We start from the raw sequence: 7,434 nt of genomic DNA on the forward strand, positions 1-7,434 counted from the left end.
TGAGGCTATGTTTACACGGGACCGGTCCGGAACGGATCTGGTCCGATTTTCGGACCGGATAGGCCTTCTGTTTACATGGGACCGTTCTGGAAGCGGTCCTGAACGGATCCGAAACTGGACCTGCTATTTTGCAGGTCCAGTTATGGATCCGTTCTGGACTGGTTCCAGAATGGTCCAGTGTAAACACCTCATCGGTTCCAAAAGGATCCATGTAAACAGGTCCGGTTCGGTTCGGAACGGTTCCGGTCCGGTCCCGTGTAAACGTAGCCTCATGAGTCTCGGATACAAATTTTGGGTCCGCAACTAATGTTGCGCGGGCAGGAAAACAGGTCAAAACAGGGAAACACTTGTGAAGTCCCCGTTTACTACAGTTCATGTTTTTAGAATAGTACTGAAACGGCATTGATATTTGGCACCGGTTACATACAGGGTTACATATGGTAAGCATTCTTTGCGATATCTTGGATCAAAATTGTGAGGAAAATTATCCCCAGACATGAGATCAGCTGAAACTTTAAATATTTTTAGGAAACAGATACGCAAATACGATATTAGTCTGCTCATAGATGATGGCTGCAAGGGCTGTTCCCTCTGCTCCTCATAATAATTCATACAGTTTTAAGTATTTTTAATTCTCTTTTTATATATTTTCTATATCTGCTCATCATAATTATCTTTATACAGCTTTAAGTATTTTAAATTCTCTTTTTACATATTTTTTAATACCTATTAATTGTGTCCCCAAATTAGTATGGGATTTTCCCAGGCTATGTGGCCTTGACACATAAATCAATCAAATCTACCAAAAATAAGTCGATTTCTTTTTCACATGAAGGCTTTGTAAGTGGAAGATAGCCACAGAGTTTTTAGCAACGTAAACGTGTATTAAATTCATGGTATCCTTTGACTCCTGCACGTATAGCACGAAAAAATGTCACCAACCCCCCACCCTCTACTCTCCTGATGAGCAAATGCGTTCATGACATGAAACATGGTAGCAGAAAGCTTATTTTATTTACAACATTCATAAAAACGATTATTACAAATAACTGCATCTAGATATCTTGTGCTCCAGGCACTTATTTTGTTATATTTTAATAAACATAGTTGCAGGAAAACTGAAATATATGCTGCAATTTTCCAACAGCAGGTACAGAAGACAAGATCATGGACTTGACGGAGCAGGCACAAGGTAATTTGACTCTCTCATGTTTTGTCTGTTACTAGTAAGAACGTTTAGTTGGGAGGGGCTTGTAATGATGCTTTGCCAGAAGATTTGCCAGATTCTCTCCCTCCCTCCCTCCCTCCTACACTCCTCCCCATGTCCATTAAATACCTTTGTTACTAATTTTCGCAGGAAGTTGATTTCGCGAAAATGGAACGGGCATATTTTGCGGGACATAATTTTCGCGATTTGCCCCCCAAAAATACGTTAAAAGCGTTAAAAATATGTTTAAAGACGTTAAAAAGAATTTTCGCGGATCTTCAAATTGGCGATTTTTTGAAAATCGCGAAAATTAAGTCCCACAAAAATAAGTACCAATAAAGGTACAATGAAACAATCATAAGACATTTCTGACACTTCTTTCCTCCCACCACGAAAAAAAGAAGACCCAAAGAGCGCCTGATCGCAGGTTAATATAGTGTTTATAAAACAATTAGGAATATTCTTTAGAAAAAAGCGTTCTTAGTACTGTCATAATTTATCAGGTAAGGTTTGAGTGCCATTGTTACCTTGCTAATAACATTAAAATTTGTGTGTGTTTACAGCGTGTGCACAGTTTTTGACGAAGGAAGGAAAGGACTTTGTCGACACAGTTCGTGAAAATGAAGAGTTCCAACAGAAAGTTTTGAAGGCGGCAGAGGCACTTGAACAGCACTCAATTGATGAACAAGGTTGGTTCACGGTTATTCTTGCCTAGGATGATGGTCAATACATGCTGATTGGAACTGGAAAATGAAGAAAGTGATTCACGAAGAATAGTTTGCATTGACTTCATACAGTTAAATATATATAATCTTTTTTCAAGATAAGATTTTAAACCCATTTTGAAATTGTGCAGTTCTCTTCTGCTCCTATACTTTTTTTGGTCGGACTTCGATGCAGGATAACTTAGAGGATAAGGCCTCTCTCTTGTGTCACACCGGAGGTGTAAAATGCATCGAAGAATTCAGCACCAAACACCTTCCAATTCATTACTACCATCTTTACAATTTGTGTACCATTTTTTGGTTATGTTTAGTGAGCAACTGAGTAAATTTTAAGAATGGAGAACACTTTTTGAGTAAATCGATAAGTTTGTATTGTGACAGAAAACTTATAAACGAATCACGCGTCAATTCGGGGTGGGGGAGGGGAAGGGGGCGATTAGAGGAGCTCAGGGAGTACTTTGAATGAACTTAGTTTGCCCTCTGACACCGTTCTACGATTTGATCCGATGAAGGTGAATTTACTGCTTACTGACTTTGTTTAAGATCGAATGGAAATTAAAGTCAGACTAATAGTGGGGCTTTTCACTGGAGTGTCGAAAGTAATTTGCGTTTGCTTTGGATTTGCATTACTACGCTTAACGATTGGTTTAAAAATCTCGCGCCACTTTCTCAGCCAATCCGATCTTCAACCAAAACCAATCGTGTCTCGCTCGCGCACGTTGTCCCACGCTTCGTGCCGGCTTCATGCATTTGCTTCGAGTTTTGATTGGTTCACTGGGTTGTCTGTGTCCTTTGTGATTGGTCAGAGTAATATTACTTTGGTTTTGGTTTTACGACACTGAATTGAAAACTGCTCTATGGGATAAAATGATCATCAAAGCCACTCGTTTCTATCCCTGTCTTATCCTCTATCCCGGCTTCCGACTGGAATCAAAAGGCACTTAAGGCTGCTTCATGTTACACTATTGCGTAACTGCGAGCAAGAGCTGCAAGAGGGTGAATTTTGTTGAAAGCGAACAGCTTTTTTTTTTTAATTTTAAAATTATTCGTCTCTTCCTTCGAGCCTCATTCATCCACTATCAACCCAAACAAGAAGCTCGACGAAGCTCAAAACATGGCCCCAGTTGTTCAAAGGATGGAAAACACTATTCACCGGATAAACAACTATCCAGCAGATAGCGTAGTATGTGTTGTTAACATTTATGCACTGGATAGTGTTTTTTACGGTGGATAGTCAGGGTCGGTCAGGGAAGTAAGTGGTATACCTGAAAAGCATGTACCCAATATACCCAAAATTTCCCCCTCAAAATCATACAAAATACCAAAATTTGGAATAACACAGTATACTTAATACCCCAAAAAGGCCCAGCTTTAGGTAAAAATACACAGTATACCCAGTTAAAAATGCTCGTGTGTACCTTATACCTAAAACCCTGACCGACCCTGGATAGTGTTATCCACCATTTGAACAACCGTCCTCAGGCGGTTAAAAAATAATTTTTCTTGCCTTACACTTTCCCGGTAATGGCTGCTTGTTTCTTTCACAGACTTGAGTGAGAAGGCAGTAGAAGCCTTTAAGATGGCAGCCTATCTGGTCAAAGACAAAGGTATTATCATGCACGGGTTACTATGCATTTATGGTCAAAAAGTACGAGGCAGCGAGGCGTGTGATCCATTCCGGTTCGGCCTAAATAGCACTTTACCCCAAATGGAACTCCGTTAAGCCTAAATAGCACCCTGGTTAGCCTACAGTTAGCTTAGGTAGCTTGCTAGGGCTTTCCACAAGTTGCTCGAGATTTCCCAAAAAGTTGCCCGTAATTTCTCAAAAAGTTGCTCAAAAGTTGCTCCATGATCCAAAAAACCAAAAAAGTTGCTTCCTATCTGATAATAAAAGTTGCTCGAAAGTTGCTCCAAAAAATCCAAAACGCTGCTTCTAACCAGAGAATTTCTCAAAATATATGCTTATTTCGCTTTGTAGGTAAGATTTCTAAGCAGTTTTATGCAATCTTACAGCAAAAGAAGTATCTAGAAAAATCGTGAAGATATCGATGACGTCATTTTTGAAATGTTTTTAAACAATCGGACAATCTTCGGAGATCTTCGGTATGGAAATTGCTCAAATTGCAACAAGTTGCTTGAGAGGAAAAAAGTTGCTCGAAACATGACAAGTTGCCATAAAAGTTCCGAGAAACTTGTGGAAAGCCCTATAGCTTGCGGTTAGCCTTTGCACTGAGGGATTTCTGCCTCGCAAGTCTCGCTGCCTCGCACATTTGTAAGACTTGAAACTGTCAAGATGCCGATGTATGGTCACAAATCTTATCTGACGTCATTTCCGGCGATGTGTTGAACATCTAACATCACAAATGTTCAAATGTTGACGTGTATACTGTCAACCCTAGCCATCACGTATTTTTTGTTACATTAGTTAAACCTGGATTTTATGTCTTATTTATTTCGAAATTTGCAAGGTTCTCGACAGTAAAGATTGCGCAAAAAGCCAAAACATTTCTTCTACCGCTCTCCCCGCTCTACGATACCTTAACCTGATTCCTAGTTACATACCCAGTCTTTTGAATCAAAATTAATTCCGAAAATGTGTCTAAAAGGACAGATTTTTTTTACGATGCAACTTTTGGTCAAACTGCCGCACCCTCCCGCCCCGGCCGCATACACCCCTTAAGTAAACAAAGCCAGACATAAAAAACTGTCATAGCAAACTGTAATCGATTAAACTCTGAGAAATCGTTTCAAATCAGCCCTTAAACTACACAACAATAGACAAAATGACTAGATCAACAATGGAGTTCAGGTAAGCAAATTTAAGGGACTGTGTCACGGCATTGAAAATTACCATCTAATTCGTTTAAATATAAAAATAACCTCTTAAAACAGTGGAGGAACATTTCATTAACATATATAGCAAATACAGAAGGAGGAAAGGATGGCCAAAAGCGACGAAGATTGAAACGGATTGTGATATGGGTTTTTGAAATATTTTTAGGTAAGGTAAGGTTGTTGGGCTGAACAGTTTTCAAAGTTAATCTTGTTCGCTTGTAACTTTAAATTATCACGCCTGGGGGCACATTTAGTTGTAATGAAGCTATGGTTTTGTCATTTCGATCCATAGAAGTAATTTCAAACATTTAATTACAAACATTAAGTTTCATAGGAAAGCATTTGGCAAATCTTAATACTGAACTTAATGGACTGAATAATTTCCCCATGCCGTGTGCTATTCCGAGCCATACGGTATCGACAGGATGAACAAACTTTGTTCTTCATTTCACAGGTTACCATCTGGAAGCAAACTCAATCCAGGTAGGTCACCCCGGGAGTTTCCTCTTACTGGAAACTGATTATTATTTCAAAGCTGTTAGATCATCTTATTAACAGAAGTAATTTTTACAATCGGATTGTTAACTTTATCAATGCCATAATCTCGTTTAAACCCATCTGTACTTTAGAGCACTTTTAACAATCACTCACAAGTCTAGACTTTAATGGAATACTCATTTCTCCTTTTCTTCTGGTTGCTGAGCTTTATTGTTGTACCGCGTGAACCCGTGTGGGGGGGGGGGGGGGAATACTCCTATAAATTTCGGATAGTGGTGCCGTTTTTTAAGTATAAAATATGTGAGTTGGGATCAATTTAGGTTTCTGGGGAACTGCTCATCTACTCCTCCCCAAACCTAACATTTTGCCTAAAGCGATAAGTTAGTGTTAATGTTAGGTTTGGGGAGGGGTAGGTGAGCAGTTTCCCTGAAACCTAAATTGATCCGCGAGTTGATACCCTTTTTAAGGCCTAAAACCGAAAAGTGACACCCTATTCAAGGGGAGGAGAAGCGTTCCATGACGACACAAATAACGGCTAACCACGCACGGCAAAACACAAATCTTTTTAAAATCACTTTACTAATACTTAAACGGATAGTCAGTTTTAAGATACCTTTTTTTTCGTTTAGCTGGGTGCTTATTTAAGCTGATAGAATTTAGGCACCCTATCTAAGGATCACACCGGGACCAAAATGCCAAAAATGATATCATAGTTAAGGCCCAAGAACCTCAAAAACCATACCCTATCCCGCGGCACATACCTATATAGCCCATATATGGGAGTCCCCCTCGGGAGCGTGAAATCCTCACCATAAAGAAGTGGGGAAGGGGGGGGAGGCAATGTGAGGATTGATCCTGTCTTGTTGAGTAAAAAGAGAAGGTGGTTGAGAGAAAGCCCTCCTTTGCGCCACAAGGTGGGAGGGGTGAGGGCAAAGTTTCAGTACTGCCCCCCCCCCTAGATCTGTTTACTGGTACTTATAGCTCAAATATTCAACTGGATAAATAAGTCATAATATTTAATCTTAAGATATATTTCCTTTTTAGGCGATAATGCCCAACGAAGGAGAGGAGGTAAGCAGACAGACAACTGTATACCTATTTATTTGTCACACACATGTCAAGTAGAAGTCATGATTTGTTAGCCTGCACCCCCATTACTTAGAACATCTGTATGAACTATTCCAGGTTAATAAGTTAATAAATATGAGGATTTATCATTAACTTAACTGGGTTCATCCACTCAAATGACACAGTTAATTTACTGCGTAGCAATTCTTTGCAACAGTTTTGAAATTTTGTGATTTGTATTTATGGCAAAATTGATTACTTACATCACTTATTAAATATTCTCCACAATTCTGTGGCCACTTTTTAAGCTATACATATTCTATGTGACTGACATAGTGTTCTGAAGAACATAACTATATTATGATGTAATGTAGGTATATGAAATGATTCATTAATCACTCTCATAACTTATATTATTTTATGTCTTTTTAAAAAAAAACCATTGCATTCCTTTACATTTCTTATTAACGTTTGCTGTTCTTATCACTGGTGTAATCTAATTAACAACTAGACTACGAGCCCGAGTTTTCTATGAGCGAATAGTCAACGAGGCGCAGCCGAGTTGACTATCGCTCATAGAAAACGAAGGCGAGTAGTCTAATTGTTTTAGTAGAAACTCTAAAGGATTGCAGTCCAAAACCTACAATATTGTGCACTTTGAAGACAAAAATCAAGAAAATTTACCGCTTAAAGAGCTACGCGAGCGCGCGACTGTTTTCTATCGGCTAACAGAAATCAGTAGGAGAACCAATCAGATTCGCGGATTTCCAATAGAACACAGCTGAGTTTCTACTCACTAACAATCAGACTACGAGCCCGAGTTTTCTTTGAGCAAATAGTCAACAAGGCGCAGCTGAGTTGACTATCGGTCATAGAAAATGAGGGCGAGTAGTCCAATTGTTTTAGTAGAAACTCCAAAGATTTCAGTCCAAAACCTACAATATTGTGCACTTTGAAGACAAAAATCAAGAGTACTTACAGCTTAAAGAGCTATGCGCGCGCGACTGTTTTCTATCGGCGAATAGAAAACATATGGAGAACCAATCAGATTCTCATGATTTCCAATAGAACACAGCTGAGCTTCTACTAATGAACCCTAGT

At 39.2% G+C, this 7,434-nt stretch overlaps 1 long non-coding RNA gene across 1 annotated transcript; it reads left to right on the forward strand.

Annotated features, from left to right (window-relative positions):
- Positions 1-1,141: 1,141 nt before the first annotated feature.
- Positions 1,142-6,336, forward strand: LOC144639516 (uncharacterized; the record flags this gene model as incomplete). The annotated part of the gene is made up of 5 exons (XR_013568166.1): positions 1,142-1,192; positions 1,771-1,896; positions 3,480-3,539; positions 5,222-5,250; positions 6,310-6,336. It is a non-coding gene; the product is annotated as an uncharacterized LOC144639516 (long non-coding RNA).
- Between the last annotated feature and the right edge of the window lie 1,098 nt (positions 6,337-7,434).

This window comes from Oculina patagonica, unplaced genomic scaffold (assembly GCF_052425735.1).
Source record: "Oculina patagonica isolate OP01 unplaced genomic scaffold, crgOcupat unplaced1010, whole genome shotgun sequence".
NCBI lineage: Eukaryota > Metazoa > Cnidaria > Anthozoa > Scleractinia > Oculinidae > Oculina > Oculina patagonica.